Genomic DNA, 18,717 nt, shown 5'->3' with positions numbered 1-18,717 from the left:
AACAGTCACCGCAATGTGGCGACTAGGGGCTTTTCACAGTAACTTCATTTGAAGCCTACTTGTGACAATAAGCGATTTTCATTTAATTCATTTAATTTCATATCACATTGTCGCTTTTCAAGGGGCTCATTTTACTCATTCACCGTCTTTTTCCTGAACCTGTCAGTCACTGGATGTGGGTGTCGCTGGCTCGGCCAGCATTTAATGCCCATCCCTAATTGCCTTTTAGAAGGTGGTGGTGAGCTGCCGACTTCTTGAACCCCTGCAGTCCATGTGATGTTGGTGCACCCACAATACCGTTAGGGAGGGTGCTCTAGGATTTGGACCCAGCGACAATGAAGGAATGGTGATAGTGTTCGAAGCCGGGAAGGGGTGTAGAATGGAGGGGAACTTTCAGGTGGTGTGTTCCCATGCATGTACTGCCCGTGCGGCCATAGAGGCCTCTAGTTTATACGGTGATTTTGAAGGAGCGCTAGTGAATTGCTGCAGTACACCTCATAAACAGTAAGCACTGCTGCCATTGCGTTGGTGGAGGGAGTGAATGCTTAAGGTGTGGAAGAGCTGCCAGGCAAGTGGGTTGCTTTGTCCTGGATAGTTCAAAGCTTCATGAGAGTTGGAGCTGCACATCCAGGCAAGCGGAGAGATTCCATCACTCTCCTGACTTGTGCATTGTGGATGGTGGACAGGCTTTGGGGAGTCAGGAGATGAGTTATTTGCTGCAGAATTCCCAGCTTCTGATCTGCTCTTGTAGCCACAATATTTATGTGGCTCGTCCAGTTCAATTACTGGTCAATGGTAACCCCCAGGATGTTGATAGTGGGAGATTCAGCGATGGTAATGCTATTGAAAGTCATGGGGAGATGGTTTGATTTTCTATTGATGGAGTTGGCCATTGCCTGGCACCTGTGTGGGATGAATGTTACTTGCCACTTACCAGTCCAAGCATGAATGTATTGTAAAAAAAATAGTTTTATTCTCCTCCTTTTTCACATTTTCATCAAATTTACAACAACAAATAATTAGCAATAACAACAAATAAAATGGCAATCCCGTAGCCAACAATCCCCTTATCGCACCCACCCTCAAACAGCTCCCAACATTTTGAATACAAAACACCAATGAAAAAGAATCACCAATGGGCAGCACAGTGGCGCAGTGGTTAGCATTGCTGCCTCACGGCGCTGAGGTCCCGGGTTCGATCCCAGCTCTGGGTCACTGTCCGTGTGGAGTTGGCACATTCTCCCCGTGTTTGCGTGGGTTTCGTCCCCACAACCCAAAGATATGCAGGGTAGGTGGATTGGCCATGCTAAATTGCCCCTTAATTGGAAAAAATAAATAAATAATTGGTACTCTAAATTTATAACAAAAAAGAAAAATAACGGTATTACTCCCAATTAGTGGAGGTGTCCAAATGGCTTCCTACTGACTTCAGTTTTGCTCCTTGATTCTCCTTTCAGTCAATTGCTGCCTTGATGTCAAGGGCCGTTGCTCTTACCTCACCTCTTGATTTCAGACCTTTGGTCCGTGTTTGGACCAAGGCTGTAATGAGATCAGGAGTTGAAGGCGCTGGCAGAGCCCAAACCGAGCGTCGATGAGCAAATTATTGCTGAGTAAGTACCAGTTGATAGCAATGTCAATGACACATTCCATCACTTTGACGATGATCAAGGTACATTGATGGGGCAGTGTTTGGTTGGGTTGGATTTGTCCTGCTTTTTGTGGACAGGACATACTTGGGCAATTTTCCACCTTTTTCGGTAGATACCAGTATTGTAACTGTACTGGAACAGCTTCGCTAGGGACATGGCAAGTTGTGGAGCATGGGTCTTCAGTACTATTGCTGGAATCTCTTGCAAAATAGTTACTGTTTATTTTTATTGACCTTTGGTATATTGATCTGTTTCCATTAGCTAACTTGTAGTGTCATTTACACTTGGGAATGACACAAAGAGGCTGCAAAGGGACATGGGAAGATTAGTCGAATGAGCAATACAACAGGCTAGCTATAATAAAATATGAAGATGTGTGAAGTTAACTGATTTGGAAAGAATATGTTTAAATAGTGAAGAGTACTGGGAAACATTGGCACTCAGAAGCACCTGTGTGTCCTTGTACATAAACCATAGAAATTAACAGGAAAATATATCAGGCAATTAGGAAAGCAAATGTTATGTTAGTCTTTCTCAAGAACTCATTGAAGTATCCCAGTAAAGAAGTGCATAGGAAGATGGGACTTTGATACAGGAGTATGCGACTCGGATCTTTGATCCTGCTCCACCATTCCATAAGATCATGGCTGATCTGACGATCTCAATTTCACTTTTCTGACTCCCCCCAATTACCTTTGACTCCCTTGTTTATCAAAGATATCTCTGCCTAACTCTGTCTTGAATGAGTCCAATAACCCAGCCTCCTCTGCTTTCTGGGGACTGACAGTCCCCAGAGAAAATAATTTGTCTCACCTCATCCATAAAAGTCTCCGTCTTTTTCTTAAATGTCCCCTAGTTATAGTCTCCCGCACAAGCGGAAATATCCTTCTGGTATTTACTCTCCGGATCTTATATATTTTATTACGGTCACCCCTCTTTCTTCTAAACTCCAGCGGATACAGGCCCAACCTGTGAAATACTTTTACAGAGGACAATCCCAGGAATGATAATTATAATCTCATAAGGCTTTGGTGACGGCACCTTTAGGACAAAGCAGTCTGAATCTTCTTGCCAATGGTGATTTCAGGCGGTACGGTGGCACAGTGGTTAGCCCTGCAGCCTCGCACGCCAGAGACCCAGGTTCAATTCCGACCTTGGGTGACCGTGTGGAGTTTGCACATTTTCTCCATGTCTGCGTGGGTTTCCTCCCTCAGTCCAAAGATGTTCACGTTAGGTGGGTTGGCCATGCTAAATTGCCCTGTAGGGTGGTGTTGCTGGAATCGGGCAGGGGATTGGGCCTAGATAGGGGTAATCTTTCAAAGGGTCGGTGTAGACTGATGAGCCAAATGACCTCCTTCCGCACTATAGGGATTCACTGATGCTGTAAATATATATTTATCTTGGAGGGAGTGCAGCAAAAGTTCTCCAGATTGATTCCTTTAAAAAAAAAAAATTAGAGTATCCAATTCATTTTTTCCAATTAAGGGGCAACTCCTGCCCAGAATCTTCCCAACTTTTTGAAACCCCAAAACATATGCGCATGATTCGCTGGCCCCTGCCCACACCTCTCGCACTCATCTACTAATTCTCGCCCGAGTCATATGCACCCTGTGCACCACCTTAAACTGTATCAGGCGCATTCTTGCACAAGAGGAGGTCCCGTTTATCCTTCGCAGTGCCTCACTCCATACTCCCCAATTGATCTCCATTCCCAACTCCCGCTTCCTATTTCTCCTTAAACTTCACCTCCCTGCTCCCCAGCCACTTGTATATATCCCCAATTTTTCCCTCCCCTTCCACATCCGGAAGCAGCAGTCACTCCAGCAGGGTATACCGGGAACCCCTTACAGATTTTTCGTAGGTTCTTATCCTTCAGGCTCTCTTGACTCTACCCCTTCTTCCTCACACCTTCCAAAGTCCCTAACCTGCAGATACCTGAACTCACTGCTCCTCGGCAGCTCTACTCTCTCCCTGTGCTCCTCCAGACTGCCAAACCCTTCCTCCAAATCTAAATCCCGCGCTTTGACCAGCCCCATGTCTCTCCACCTCCTGTATATACTATCAATCCCCCCCCCCCCCCCCCCCCCCCCCCCTTCGTTCCCCCCGTCCCCCGGCTCAAACCCATTATTCTCGCACAGCAGCATTAGCACCGACATCCCTTCCACCCTAAACTGTCTCCTCAACTGATTCCATATTTTCACTGTGGACTGCACCACTGGGCTCCTTGAATACCTACTCGGAGCCATTGGCAACGCAGCCGACACCATAGCCCTCAAACTAGGCCCCTTCCAAAATTCCTCCTCCATCCTAACCCACTCTACCCCTTCTCCTTCCCACCATCGCCGCACCTTGTCCACATTCGCCGGCCAATAATAATGCAGCAAGTTCAGCAACGCCAACCGCCCCTTCTGCCTCTGTAGCAGGGTCCTCCCCAACGTCGGCACCTTCCCCACCCATACAAAGTCCGAGATCATCGTGTCCACTTTCCGAAAAAAGGTCTTTGGTATAAAGATAGGGAGAGCCTTAAAGATAAACAAGAACCTCGGCAGAATATTTATTTTCACCACTTGGACCCTCCCTGCCCACGATGAGTGTAGTGTATCCCACCTCCTAAGATCCTCCCTGGCCTCCTCCACCAGCTTCGTTAAATTCCAGTTATGGAGCCCCGTCTGTTCCCTCGCTACCTCAATCCCCAAATACCTAAACTTAACCCTCGCTACCGTAAATGGCATCCCCTAAATTAGCCTGCTGTGCCAGCTCATTCACCGTGCCTGCTGTGCCAGCTCATTTACCCTGCATTCAGCTTGTACCCTGGGAACCCTCCAAACCTCCCCAGCAGGCCCATAATCCAATGGATCCGAAACATACAGCAAGAGGTCATCGGCATAGAGTGAAACCCGATGCTCCCTCTGTCCCCTCATTATCCCCTGCCCTCTGCCGACCCCCTGAGAGCCATCGCCAATGGCTCTGTGGCCAGCGCAAACAACAGCAGTGACAGCGGGCACCCCTGCCTCGTAAGTCAAAGCTTTGTGAGCTCATATAATTCGTCCTCACCCTCGCTCTTGGCCCCACATACAGCATCCTGACCCATGCCACAAATCTCGGCCCAAACCTTCCCAAAACTTCGAACAAGTACTGCCACTCCACCCAATCAAATGTCTTCTCCGCGTCCATGACCACCACCACCTCCAGTCCCAGTGCCCCCGATGGATTAATCACCACATTCAACAGCCATCTTATATTAATCGCGAGCTCCGGCCTTTCACGTAGCCTGTTTGATCTTCTGCAACCATCCCCGGAACACAGTCCTCCATCCTTCCCGCCAACAACTTAGCCAATATTTTCACATCCGTGTTCAGTAGTGATATGGGTCTATACGACCCGCATTCCACTGGATCTTTCCCTTTTTTGGGGATTAGTGTGATTACTGCCTGTGTCATCGTCTCCGGCAACTCCACCTTCTCCAGTGCTTCATTAAACACCCCCAACAGATGTGGTGCCAGGTCCGCCGCAAATTCCTTATAAAATTCCGCCGGGTACCAATCCAGCCCAGGGGGTCTTCCCCGACTTCATACCCTGATACTATCCAGCCCTCAGCCCCAGGGGCTCCTCCAACGCCTGCCTCTTTGCTTCCTCCACCTGGGGAAATTCCAGCTCGTCCAGAAACCACCCCATGTCCCCCTCCTCCCCTCCTGGGTCTGCCTCATAAAGTCCCTGGTAATACTCTCTAAATGCCTCATTTGTCTTCCCTGGCTCCGACACCACATCCCCAGCCCCAGTCCGGATCTTCAATATTTCCCTGGATGCAGCCTGCCTCCACAGCTGGTACGCCAGTGTGCGGCTTGCCTTCTCCCCATGCTCGTATTGCACCCCTCTTGGCCTACACAGTTGCCCTACTGCCCTCCCCGTTGCCGATTCTAGCTTTTTATATATTTTTGATTTTCATCAGTCCACCATTGGTCTCCATGCCTTTAGCTGCCTTGGTTCTAAGCTTTAGAATCTCTCCAAAACCTCCCTGCTTCTCTCCTCATTTGATGTACCCCACACCCCTAAAACCATATTCGACCAGGCTTTTAGTCACCTGCTCTAATACCTCCCATGTGGCTCAGTGTCAAATTTTGTTTGATAATTGCTTGTTTGAAATGAAGTGGGGAATTTATTAAAATGTGCTGAAAATATGCAAGTTGTTTTTGCAACTTTTTTACCTCTATGAAATGAAAATCGCTTATTGTCACAAGTCGGCTTCAAATGAAGTTACTGTGAAAAGCCCCGAGTCACCACATTTCGGTGCCTGTTCAGGGAGGCTGGTACGGGAATTCAACCCATGCTGCTGGCCTGCCTGGGTCTGCTTTAAAAGCCAGCTATTTAGCCCTGTGCTACACCAGCCCCTGGACGCCTCCAGCCAAGGGGGAAGAAAGTAGAGAACTTGAAGCTTGTCCGAGAATGTGCCTTGGAGTGACTCTTGACGGAGGAAGAATTGCATAACAAATAGTCATTTTGTAAATGCCTTTGCCAGCAGTAAAGTAAAGTTACACCTTAGAAGCATAGGATCCCTGCAGTGCAGGAGGAGTCCATTTGTTCCATCGAGTCCGCTCCGACTCTCTGAAAGAACGTCCTACTTAGGCCCACTACCCCGTCCTATCCCCATAACCCCATCTGACCTGGACACTAAGGAGCAATTTTATCATGGCCAATCCACCTAACCTGCACATATTTGGACTGTGGGAAGAAACCGGAGCACCTGGAGGAAACCCACACAGATATGGGGAGAATGTGCAAACTCCACACAGTCTCCCAAGACCGGAATTAAACACAGGTCCCTGGCGCTGTGAGGCAGCAGTGCTAATCACTGTGCCACCATGCCGCCCAAATTTTCCAGCTAATAATCCCTCAAACCATTCTGCGGTACAGCTGTGTTTGGAAGTACATCTTCCTGCACAATATTCTGGCCACGCTACCCTTATCCAGCCATTGTTGACTGTCATCTGAGAGATTATTGTGAACAAACCCAAGATAGGATTATGGCCAGTGGGCCTGCGAGAGAGGCCTCCTCTCTGAGCAGGCTGTCGTGGCTCTTACCCCAGTTGTAACAGACACTTGAGATAAATTGGTGTCTGCCAATCAGAACAATGTTTATGCTCTTTGGAAGCATAGAAATATTAGGCCGTGTTAAGGATGTTCTTAGAGACCCTCTAAACCGAAAGTGTCCCATTGGTATCGAAAGCGGCCCACTATTCCATGAACAGCACCAACATGATCTTTCCCTGATTCTAACTAATCCAGGGCCAAGCAAACTGCTTCATATTCCTGACCTCCTTTACTCCCAATGGCCCATTCTTCCTGCAGGCACTAAAGAATCTGGATACACAGTGCATTCCTAAACTAGGTATAGGAATATATAGCCGTGCAAAGTATTTACATATAAAATGACATCAGAAAATATCATTGTACTCTTGTGCAATGGCTCATAGAATAATGCTTCAATGTACACATATAATTATCAATATTATAGAAGTGTGCATCCTTGAGACCCCAACAAATATTGTTGAAAAGAATTAGCAAGTGTGCCTGCGACATCCCAATATGTGTGGCTGGTGGAGAAGGTATCCAGCTGGCAGTGGGAGCAGAAAAAATAGGCGCTTGATTATAATTTGCAGTGTTGTACATCACGAAGCACATAGGAAAACTTCCGCTATGTGACTCTGATTGGTGATTACATGTTCGCTTACTCTCACTGTTGATACTCATACTTGGAAATCAGGGGATTGTAACCTGTAGTTAACACATAGTGACTATGCTGAGATGTTCTTGCAAAAAGCTGATTTGTTCCTTTTTACATTGACTTTGTATTCCAATCAATCTGTGTTCCCCATATTCATTGGTTGGCTTAGTTTTAAATTATGTGCCCTGGCATTTTTCCAGCGAGTTATAAAATGGACTGGATATCGGAGAATGCCTCTCATTTTTCCACAAAGGATCCTTTGGCTCTACCTTGCCCGAGTGTTGCTTCATGCATGTTAATGAACTGAGGCGGCTCTTTACATAATGGACAGCATGCTAAATTCCGAATACCCATTTGTTTAATCCTGTCCAAGCCCTGGTACACTTAACAAAATCTATTGGTGTCGCCATGGAAACAGTGCTTGGTACCCCAGAGATTCAAGGAAAGAATTAAAATTTATTGCCAGCTTGTATCTTTGGGAATGACAAGAAATCCAGATAAATATTGAGATTTGATTTAATGCAACAAAAACCACTTTTGAAAAAAAGCAGAAGTTTTATGACATAATCATTTGGCAAGTTGTCAGGTTTGCAATGAGGTATTCAGTCACTCTCTGTGCCTTCTGCTTGTCGTCTCAGCGGTCAGCACTTTCTTTTTATGCAAGTCGTATTCTCCTCGCACTTGAAATTGGAACAAACAGGGCGGCACGGTGGCACAGTGGTTAGCATTGCTGCCTACGGCGCTGAGGACCCGGGTTCGAATCCCGGCCCTGGGTCACTGTGAGGAGTTTGCACATTCTCCCTGTGTCTGCGTGGGTTTCACTTCCACAACCCAAAGATGTGCAGGTTAGGTGGATTAGCCATGTTAAATTGCCCCTTAATTGGAAAAAATGAATTGGATATTCTAAATTTATTTTTTTTAAATTGTAAAAATTGGAACAGACAGAAATATGTCTGCAGTCCTTGAACTACCACAATGTGAACAGAGTTTTAAAAATCCGGCAAGTTCTGCCGTTTTCATAATTGTATTTCTCGGTCTTTATCCTGCGAATTCAATGGGAAATCTTTCTGGTGATGAAAATACATTGTATGTGCATGTTTTTTAAGTTTATAATAAACTCTTAGGATTAACAGCCCCTTTCAGCACCATTCCATAACTTGCCAATGGTATTAATGATTTGGCAGGTTTTTCTAGTTATAACTAATTCAGTACTTTGTAACAAATCATTTGCCATGTTAAAGAGCAAATTGTTGCAAGAAAGTATGTGCTTTCAGGTGTTTACTATTGTCCAGGAATCTGATAGCTGAGTTGTCCTTTTAACAGTTTTAAAATGTAATTATAGCTCAAGTACTGTGTTCGCACAATAATTGAGGCCTTCCCGAGAATGTTGCAGTACTTTTAGAATGACTAATTGCTACATGTACTGTGCACAAAGCAATCTGTATAATCTGTATACCATGTGATTCCCCCAACATACCAGTCAAATCGCAAAAAATCTTTGCCTCCATGTTAACAAATACCCCCCCCCCCCCCCCCCCCCCCCCCCCAATCAAGCAACACGCTTGATTAGCACCACTTCCACAAACATTCAATCCCTCCACCACCAACGAACAGTGGCAATGTGTGTACTATCTACAAGATGCATTGCAGAGACTCACCAAGGTTTCTTAGGCAGCACCTTCCAAACCTACTACCACTACCATCTAGAAGGGCAAGAGCAGCAAATCCCTGGGGACATCAATACCAGGTGGTTTCCCCTCCAATTCACTCACTTTCCCTACATGGACATATATCGCTGTTCCTTCACTGTCGCTGGGTCAAAATCCTGGAATTCCTCCCTAACTGCATTGGGGATGTACCTACACTTAAGGGGACTGCAGCAGTTCAAGAAGGCAACTCATCACCCCATTCTGATGGGCAACTACGGATGGGCAATATATGCTGGTCTAGGCAGTGATGCCCACATTAAAATTCTCATCTTATACATGAGTATAAACAATCATAAACAGCCATGACATAGGGTGGAAAGCCAAATTTAGCCGATCTAGGCCTGACGACTTTGGAAAGCGGTGTGCCTCGTGAAGAAAGGAAAGAAAATCATCTTCAGCATCACCCCCTTATTTTTCCTTCCCTATTGGGTCAAAAACCTTGACTGCACTTTTGGGTTGTGCTTGCGATATATCCTTGTGCTTCTTCTGTTTGCACTAAGATCCAGTGCATTAATCCAGCCTCCGTATTTGCTCTGTAATATTGGCCCACCATAATGATGGCAAAACTCTTGAAATTTTCTGTCATTATTCCGCTGAAATTGTCAACCACTACTGCAAGTATGTAGTTAAAAAAGGAAAGTTGTTGTCAGTGTTTCTAAAAATCCCCAGAGGATGTGCTGCTGAGGTCCTTCCATCAATTGGAAACCATTGAACTGACTAGAACTTTAATTCTTTTGCTCTTAGTCTCACTATAAAAACATTTCACATGGAGAAAATAGGAGCAGGAGTAGGCCAGTCAGCCCTTTGAACCTGCTCTGCCATTCAAAATGATCATGACTGATCCTTGATCTTCATGCCATATTCCCCTTTCTCCCCAAACCCCTTGATGCCATCTCATTCCTGAATACATTCAGTGACTTGGCCTCCACAGCCTTCTGTGGTAGAGAATTCTACAAGTCCGCTACCCTTTGAGTGAAGAAATCTTTTCTCATTTCAGTCCTAAATGGTCTCCTCCGTATCCTGAGACTGTGTAACCTGGTTCTAGATCCCCAACCGAAGAAAACATAGAACCATAGAAAAGTAACAGCACAGAAGAAGGCCATTAGACATATAGTCTGTCCAGTCTTGCTAGAATTTTATGCGTTTCAATCAGATTTCCTCTCATCGGGCAGCACGGTGGCACAGTGGTTAGCATTGCTGCCTACGGCGCTGAGGACCCGGGTTCGAATCCCGGCCCTGGGTCACTGTCTGTGTGGAGTTTGCACATTCTCCCCGTGTTTGCGTGGGTTTCATCCCCACAACCCAAAGACGTCCAGGATAGGTGGATTGGCCATGCTAAATTGCCCCTTAATTGGAAAAAATTGGGCACTCTAAATTTTTTAAATTTTTTTAAAAAGATTTCCTCTCATCCATCTAAACGCTAGTGAATACAGGCACAGTCAAACCTATCTCCCCTCAAAGGACAGTCTCTCCAACCAGTTATCAGCCAGTGAACCTCAGCTGTACTCCCTCCATAGCAAGTATCCTTTTTTAGGTATTGAGACCAACACTGCATGCGATACTCCAGGTATGGTCTCACCAAGGCCTTGTTTAATTCAGTACGACATCCCTACTTCTGAACTCAAATCCTCTTGCAATGAAGAACAACGTACCATTTGCATTCCTAATTGCTTTCTGCATTTGCCTCCCCACTTTCATTGACTGGTGCACAAGGACACACAGATCCCTTTCAACATCCACACTTCCCAATATATCACCATTTAAATAATACTTTTCCGTTCTGTTTTTCACACCAAAATGTATAACATCACATTTAGCCGTATTGTGCTGCATCTGCCATGTGTTCACCCACTCACTCAACTTGTCTAAATCACCTTGAAGCCTCCTTGCAACTCACAATTCCGCCCAGTTTTGTATCATCAGCAAACTTGGAAATGTTACATTTGGTTCCCTCGTGCAGAGCTGGGGCCTAAGCAATGATCCCTGCAGTATCCCACTAGTCACTGCCTGCCACTTGGAAAAAGACTCATTTATGCCCACTCTCTGTCTGCTGTCTGTCAACCAATTCTTGATCCATGCTAATTGTAGGATCACTTATTTTATCTTCTAATGAGAGGTGATAGTCCGATTGATTGGAGGTATCAAAAATATATCTTTATTGCTAATTATTCTACTGAATACACTTGAATAAGAACTGAATCAAAACTTAGAAACAAAATATCAATATATTCAAGAGTGAAACACATGGCAAAAAAAAAATTTCAACATAAAAGCATAAAGAAATCACTTTAAACACAAACAAACGGATAGACGATTCAGGAATTCGGGAACAAAACCTTGCCCATGAGGTCTTATTTTTATGGGAATTCATATCTATTGTTTAATCCCTCTTTTACTCTCATTGGCTTCTAATTCTCAGCTGAAACCTCCTGGTTTGTTCAAATAGATGTCTGTTACTTAGAGGGCAAACAATCTATTAAGTAAATATTGGCCATTATTTAAAATTGACTGGTATCCATCAGTGTCTATATGCGCCGCCTTACGAGAATGGGATTTCCATGCCACAGCTAGCCATTAACGTTCCTCTAACTAATTATTTGATACATTCTTATTATTAATGCATTGGAATACAATGGTCTATTCATTATATGAAACATTCATTGAAACAATGTCTAAATTTCTGCAGACATGACCCTAAAGTTCAATAGTTTATTCATTATCTGAAACAATGACTATCTTTTCACAGTCAGAGCTTTTTGAATAATTCCATTCTCTAGCTATGCACTCAATCAGCACCTAAATACATCAATAAATCAATAATCTATCAATATCCCCTATCCCATGTGCTTTAATTTTGCCCATTAACCTCTTATGAGGCACCTTATGAAAAGCCTTCTGAAAGTCCAAATACACCACATCCACTGGTTCTCTCTTATCTATTCTATTAGTTACAGCCTCAAAAAATGCCAGTAGACTTGGTAAGTGTGATTTGCCTTTCATAAACCCATGATGGCTTTGTCTAATCCCATTGATGCTTTCCAAATATTCTGGAATGTTCCAAATCATATCTTTTAAGATTGACTCTAGCATCTTTCCCACTACTGATGTCAGGCGAACCGGCCTATCATTCTCCCGGTCTATCATTCTCCCTCCCTTTTTAAATTGTTGAGTTACATTCGCCACCTTCCAATCTGTAGGAATTGCTCCAGAGTCTATAGAATTTTGGACGTTGACCGCCAATGCATCCAATATCTCCAGGGCCACCTCCTTTAATACTCCGGCCATGGTGACTTGTCAGCCTTTAACCCCATTAATTTCCCCAGCACCATTTTCTTACTAATACTGATTTACTTCAATTCCACCCTCTCATTAGACCATTGGTTCGCAAACATTTCTGGGGGTTATTTGTGCACTCTTTTGTGAAGATTGAACCAAAGTATGTGTTAAATTCTTCTGCCATTTCTTTGTTCCCCATTATATTTTCAGTGGTTTCTGAGTGTAAGGGACCTATATTTGTCTTTACTAAACTTTTTCTCTTCCCATATTTATAGAAGTTTTTACAGTCAGCTTCTATGTTCTCTGCAATTTTACTCTCGCACTCAATTTTCCCCCACTTCATCAAATTTTTTGTCCTCTTTCTGCTGAATTTTAAAATTCTCCCAATCCCATGCTGCTTTTTCTGGTAATTTTATATGTTTCCCTTTTGGATTTAATACCATCCCTAATTTATTTTGTAAGCCATTTTATTGTTGCGCCAGACAGGAATGAATAATTGTTGTAATTCATGCACACAGTCTTTAAATATGAACCATTGCCTATCCACCGTCAACCCCTTTAGTAAGGTTCCACAATCTATCCTTGCTAATTTGTGCCTCATACCCAAACCATTACACTTTATTGAACAAGATGTAACTGGGTTTTTAACAGCGTACTACATTCATAATTAGTGTTTAGCAATGTCACGAGCAGGGAAGAATAATTTTATGTTCTACATTATCAGAAATCTACAGATTTTTAGAACATTTTTGAATATATTTTGTTTGTGATCTGTTAGCTTCCACCCTACTTGCATGCCGTAATCATTTATTTTGTAAAATTAGTTATTATTTGTAAAATTTATTAGTTGTAAAATTCAAAAATGTAAAGTGAAGGAATTAGAGTTTTTTTACTGCTTTCCTGTCTGAGAATATATCAATGTGATTGGCTCCTTAACCCTGCAAGAGATCCTCTCACAGTGTCAGAAACAAACTGACATCAGGAAAGGGGAAACCATGCTGAAGAAGCTGCTTGCTCTTTGTGAGAAGTTTACTTCTAGGTCCGTGGCAAGCACCTTTGCTTCAATGCTGACCGTAGAATTTCAGCCATTGTGTTCCTCCAGTTGAAACTCATGATCACTCAAATCTGTATTGTTACTGTACGTGGCTGACTCCTTTTTATACTTCTGCCTTGACATTGATGGCCACTTTATTATAACCTGCCCGGATCCTATTGACTGGGAACAATTGGTTACCCCCATGGTCCTTGGGGAATATGAGATTCCCCCAATAGGTTTGTGATGCAGAACAAGGCCAGAAGCGCGGGTTCAATTCCCGTACCAGCTCAGAATTCTGAATTCTTTCTCCGTGTTTCCGAACAGGTGTCGGAATGTGGCGACCAGGGGCTTTTCACAGTAACTTCATTGCAGTTTAATGTAAACCTACTTGTGACAATAAAGGTTATTATTATTATAAGGGGAATGAGGCAATCATTAGCAGTGCAGTTGTATAAATAAAATTGGCCAGTGTGGTGCCGGCTAGAGAGGGAACCAGTAGTGAACTACTGGTACGGTGTACATATTGTTGTAAGTAAAGTTACTTTCTGTTTGACTCTGCAAACGCATGCTGGATTCTTTGTGGTCCTCGCAAAGGCTACACGGGTGGTCGGCACGGTAGTGCAGTGATTAGCACTGCTGCCTCACGGCGCTGAGGACCTGGGTTCGATCCCGGCCCTGGGTCATTGTCCATGTGGAGTTTGCACATTCTCCCTGTGTCTGCGTGGGTCTCACCCCCACAAACCATAATGAGAAAAGGGAAAAGGACACAAAAGTGTCACAGGCATTTTTTTTTCAGAATGTCTGTTGCCATCATTACATTGTAACTGAATATTGTAGGTAATATTGTGTACAGAAAATGATTTCTTGATCAGCATCAGAATTTGTGCTGGTGTGAAACATGCCACAGAGCTAATCTATTTCAAATTAATGGGTTGATCCCTTTTCTGTTTCACTTCTACATGAAACAGGAGAAGTCAGTTCGCCCATTGAACCTGCTCCGCCGTTGAATTAGACCATGGCTGATCACCTACCTCAATGCCACTTTCCTGCGCTGTCCTCACGTCCCTTGATGCCACTAATATCCAGAAATCTATCTATTTCTTTCCTGAACATGCTTAGTGTTTCCACAGCCCTTTGGGGTAGAGAATTCAAAGATTCACCAGCCTCTGAGTGAAGAAATTCCTCCTTATCACAGTCTTAAATGGTCTGCTTCTGATTCTTATACTGTGTGGTCATGTTCTAGACTTGCCAGCCAGGGAAAATATCCTGTCGACATTTATCCTGTCGCCACCCTTTAAGAATTTTGTATGTTTCGATGAAATCATCTCTCATTCTTCAAACTGCTACAGAATACAGCTCCAGTGTCCTCGAAAATTCCTCACAGGACAATCCCACCATCCCAGGGATTAGTCTGGTGAACCTCTTCTGTGGCAAGAATATTCTTCTTAAAGTAATGCGATTAAAACTGTGGACAATACTCCAGATGCAGTCTTACCAAGGCTCTATAGGATTACAGGAAGACATCTTGACTCCTGTATTCTCATCCCCTCGTGACGAAGGCCAACATGAAGGGCTCTAGGGATAAGGTGGGAAAGTGGGGTTGAGGATCATATCAGATCAGCCATTATCTCATTGATTGGTGAAGCTGACTCGATGAGCCAAATTACTTAACTTCTGCTTCTACATCTTATGGTCTAATGTACTATTTGCCTTCTTCCTAAACAATTAGTTTCTTGGTGAAGGGTGTCCAGAATTCGATGTTGACTGTCGTGTCAGTACCCTGTTGAGTACCTACTTTTCTGTCAGCACATCGTGTATGCCATCCCCCCCAGTGTTTGTACTGTCAACTAATTTTCCCTCAGTGTAACCAGATGTGGCCAACTTGGCAAGCTATGCACATTTAATATATTTGTAATACTTGAGCAGATAATTTTCATGTTTTCCTCCAGCTATCTTGGTGTTATTTTTAAGGCTTTAAAACCACTTCATCACCTTTTAAATGAAATAGGCCTCTGGAGCTGAAGTGTTACTTGGCCCCCACTAGAAATTGATTAGTGGCACAAAATGAAGGATTTATTATTAAGACAAATACTTAAATCCCCTTAAGGGGCAAAACCACACGCAGTATCAGACTCACGACGGTGGTAATGAAAATAAAGCTTCATGTGTCATTCTCCATATTTTCTTTTGTTGATTTAAAGATTAGCCATACTTTTTTGTGCAGTCTGTTGGTTATATGCCTTTTCAGGTTAGCACCAGTAGGTTTGTTTCGATTTTCAGAATGTGTCATCTAATGGATTTCTAATGAGTAAGCTGGTTTTTGGCTATGGTGATTCTGGCCAATATTTATCTTGTGGTTCACTGAGACCAATCCACCTGCTAGAGTTCAAGGAGAATAGCGGAAAGAGTTTGATTTGTAAACTGTAGTCTGACTTCTGGGTTGAAGAAGGTGGGTCTTTATACGTGATGTGGAGAAGCAGGAACAGTAGCATTAGTGTTAAGGAAATGCTAACCAGATGAATCATTGTCCGAATCCAGGAATAAATCATCTTAGAATGGCCATGAAATGAAATTCTATGAATAATGAACTGCTCACCCTTTCTGTATCATTCTGTGACTCTACTTTCCAACATCTACCAGACACAAAATTCTGCTCCTCAGGTGGTTCGATGTGAAAAATACGCTGTTCAGCGTGGACCAGAGCCAGACAAACTAGGAAAATTTCTGATTCAAACCCCTTTCCTCAGCCAATTTGGTCATTCGGATAGAGGTAGAGACATTCCAAGTGGCTCCTGTGCCTCTGGGCTAGGGAGGGAGAAAATCAGACACATCATCACTGACGAGTAATTGCAGGGCTGACTGAACCTGTCGCAGCTGAAAGCTTTTTTTGTTAACATTATGGAGAAGCCCTGCAAGCTACCCAATGCTGGGCAAACGATGAAGACGACCAGTAAGCATGCACTGTCAGGTGCATCTGAAGCGAGTGTATCTTGCAGACTGCAAATGGGGATTCTGAAACTTAAAAGAGGGCTTTACCTCGTAAAGCTTTATTTTCACTTCCACCCCCAGGAGTCTGTTACCGTGTGGGCTGTGCCTCTTCAGGGGATCTAAGTATCAGTTTTAACAATAAGCCCTTCATTTTGTGCCGCTAATCAATTTCTCGTGGGGCCAAGTAGATAGATTAACCCTTCAGCACTCGAGGCTTATTTAATTTAAAGCCAGTGCAGTAGTTTTAAGGCCTTAAAAGCTCTCTGCCAATGCAGGTTGTATAGATTTGATGTATTAGTGACCAGTTTAAAGCAGAGATCCATGATGTGTCTTGCGTGAGTTGTGGAGACCCCTTGGTCGATCCCCTGTTTAACTTGGATACGAACCACCCCTTGTTTTCCTGTCTGATGGTAGAGTTAATTTGCAAATCCAGCAATGTGCACGTTAACTTGCAAGCAGCAGATCGTTTTCAGCATGGACGCGAGTTATCTACAATGATTAAACATGTTTATCATTTCTCAGACACTTATGACCAATTGTCATTTTAACAGGCTTATTCAGAATGTCTTTAGAGCAAGTTTCACTTAACATGGGTGATGTGGACAAGCTGGGCCAAAGGGTCTGTTTCCGTGCTGTAAGCATCTATGACTCTGACATTAAAATATGAAATGCCTAGATGCAGATGCGTACCTAATGAGATTGCTTTCCCTCCCCCATTAAATTTTATAACGTTGACACTGTTTGTGGATCAGTCTTGGTTGACATTGCTTATGAATAATTCCATTGCTGGACAATTGGTATCTGATGTTTTCTGGATTCCTCTCATCTTAACTACAATCGTGATTTAATAACACAACTTATCACACCGCTAACTGGGGTTAAAATATATATTTTACTTTATGGGCCACATATAATGGCAGCAATATTATCTGTCACTAAACAAAATTTGCTTAGGATGCAAGTGACTTTGATATTTCTGTCAAAAGCTTTCCTTTGCTGTAACTTGCGTTATCAGTTTTTCTTCATTTCCTTCAATGGATTTGCAACGTTTAATTAGAATTCAAGTAATTTATTTATTTGTTTGTTCTTCTCTTCTTCCTTATTGGTTATTTATAGTTATAAAGTATAGGGCAGCACGGTGGCACAGTGTTTAACATTGCTGCCTCATGGCATTGAGGTCCCAGGTTCGATCCCAGCCCTGGGTCTCCGTGTGGAGTTTGCACATTCTCCCCGTGTTTGCATGGGTTTCACCCCCACAACCCAAAGATGTGCAGGGTAGGTCGATTGGCCATGCTAAATTGGCCCTTAATTGGAAAAAATGAATTGGGCACTCTAAATTTATTTGCAAAATAATAGGTATAAAGTATATTTTTCTCCTTGCTAAGCGATTGTGTGGGATTTTCTGCTTGGACACTCTGGCGCATGTTTCATGGCCCCCATCTCCTGACCCCATGAACTTTACCAGGGTCAATGGTGGCAGTCACAGGCACCTGAGACTCTCTGCGATTGTAAGGACACATCAGTGGCGTCCATCCCAAACTATCAGTTGGAATGTCGGAAAGGCACTGTTCTACTCCAAAGTTGGCAAGCTGGCCTAACAAGCTGTGAAGAAAATAGCCCTTCTGGATTGTCTGCGCTCAGTGTAAGAATGGCACCTCTATGGGTAGATCGATATCCAATCCACCAGTTTAAACATTCACTCCATCCACCACCGACGCACGGTGGCAGAAATGTGCACCATATACAAGAGGCACGCACTGTAGCAAATCACTAAGGCGCGTTCGACAGCAGTTTAAGGCGCCTTTGACAGCAGTTTCAAAACAGCGACCTCTATCACTGAGAAGGATAAGGGCAATAGGTGCACTGAAACACCACCATTTGCAGGTTTACCTCCCAAGCCAAATAGCCTTCTGACTTGGAATTATTTCACCCATCCTCTGTCGTCACTCAGTCAGCACCCTGGAGCTCCCCAGCAGCACTCTAGCACTTAGCTCGAGTTCTGTAGGGGCGAATGGAGGCTGAAGGGGCCTAGTTTCCAAAGGTGCTGAAACAAGCATGTTACATGCCTCTGTTAATGTGCAGATTGGATGGAAGATCTACCCAGGAAACTGAATTAGGACCAGTGCAAATTAGGTTGAATGATTATGTTACTGTAATCTGCTCCAAGTTTGCGATGAATTTATGAACTGGATGCCTATCCAAATTTACCTATAATGAACGCATGGATTTACATTTCCCTCCCAGATCCTAGTACTCAAGGATGGACTGTTATCATAGATCATAGAATTTACAGTGCAGAAGGAGGCCATTCGGCCCATCGAGTCTGCACCGGCTCTT

At 43.7% G+C, this 18,717-nt stretch overlaps 1 protein-coding gene across 5 annotated transcripts in view; it reads left to right on the top strand.

The window, feature by feature from the left end:
- celsr1a (cadherin EGF LAG seven-pass G-type receptor 1a) overlaps nt 1-18,717 on the top strand; it is a 386,197-nt gene that overhangs the window by 194,642 nt on the left and 172,838 nt on the right. The gene's annotated exons all lie outside the window — the stretch shown is intronic.

This window comes from Scyliorhinus canicula, chromosome 11 (genome assembly GCF_902713615.1).
Source record: "Scyliorhinus canicula chromosome 11, sScyCan1.1, whole genome shotgun sequence".
Lineage (NCBI taxonomy): Eukaryota > Metazoa > Chordata > Chondrichthyes > Carcharhiniformes > Scyliorhinidae > Scyliorhinus > Scyliorhinus canicula.
Note: the sequence above shows the minus strand (reverse complement) of the source record. Positions and strands in the feature narration are given on the sequence as shown.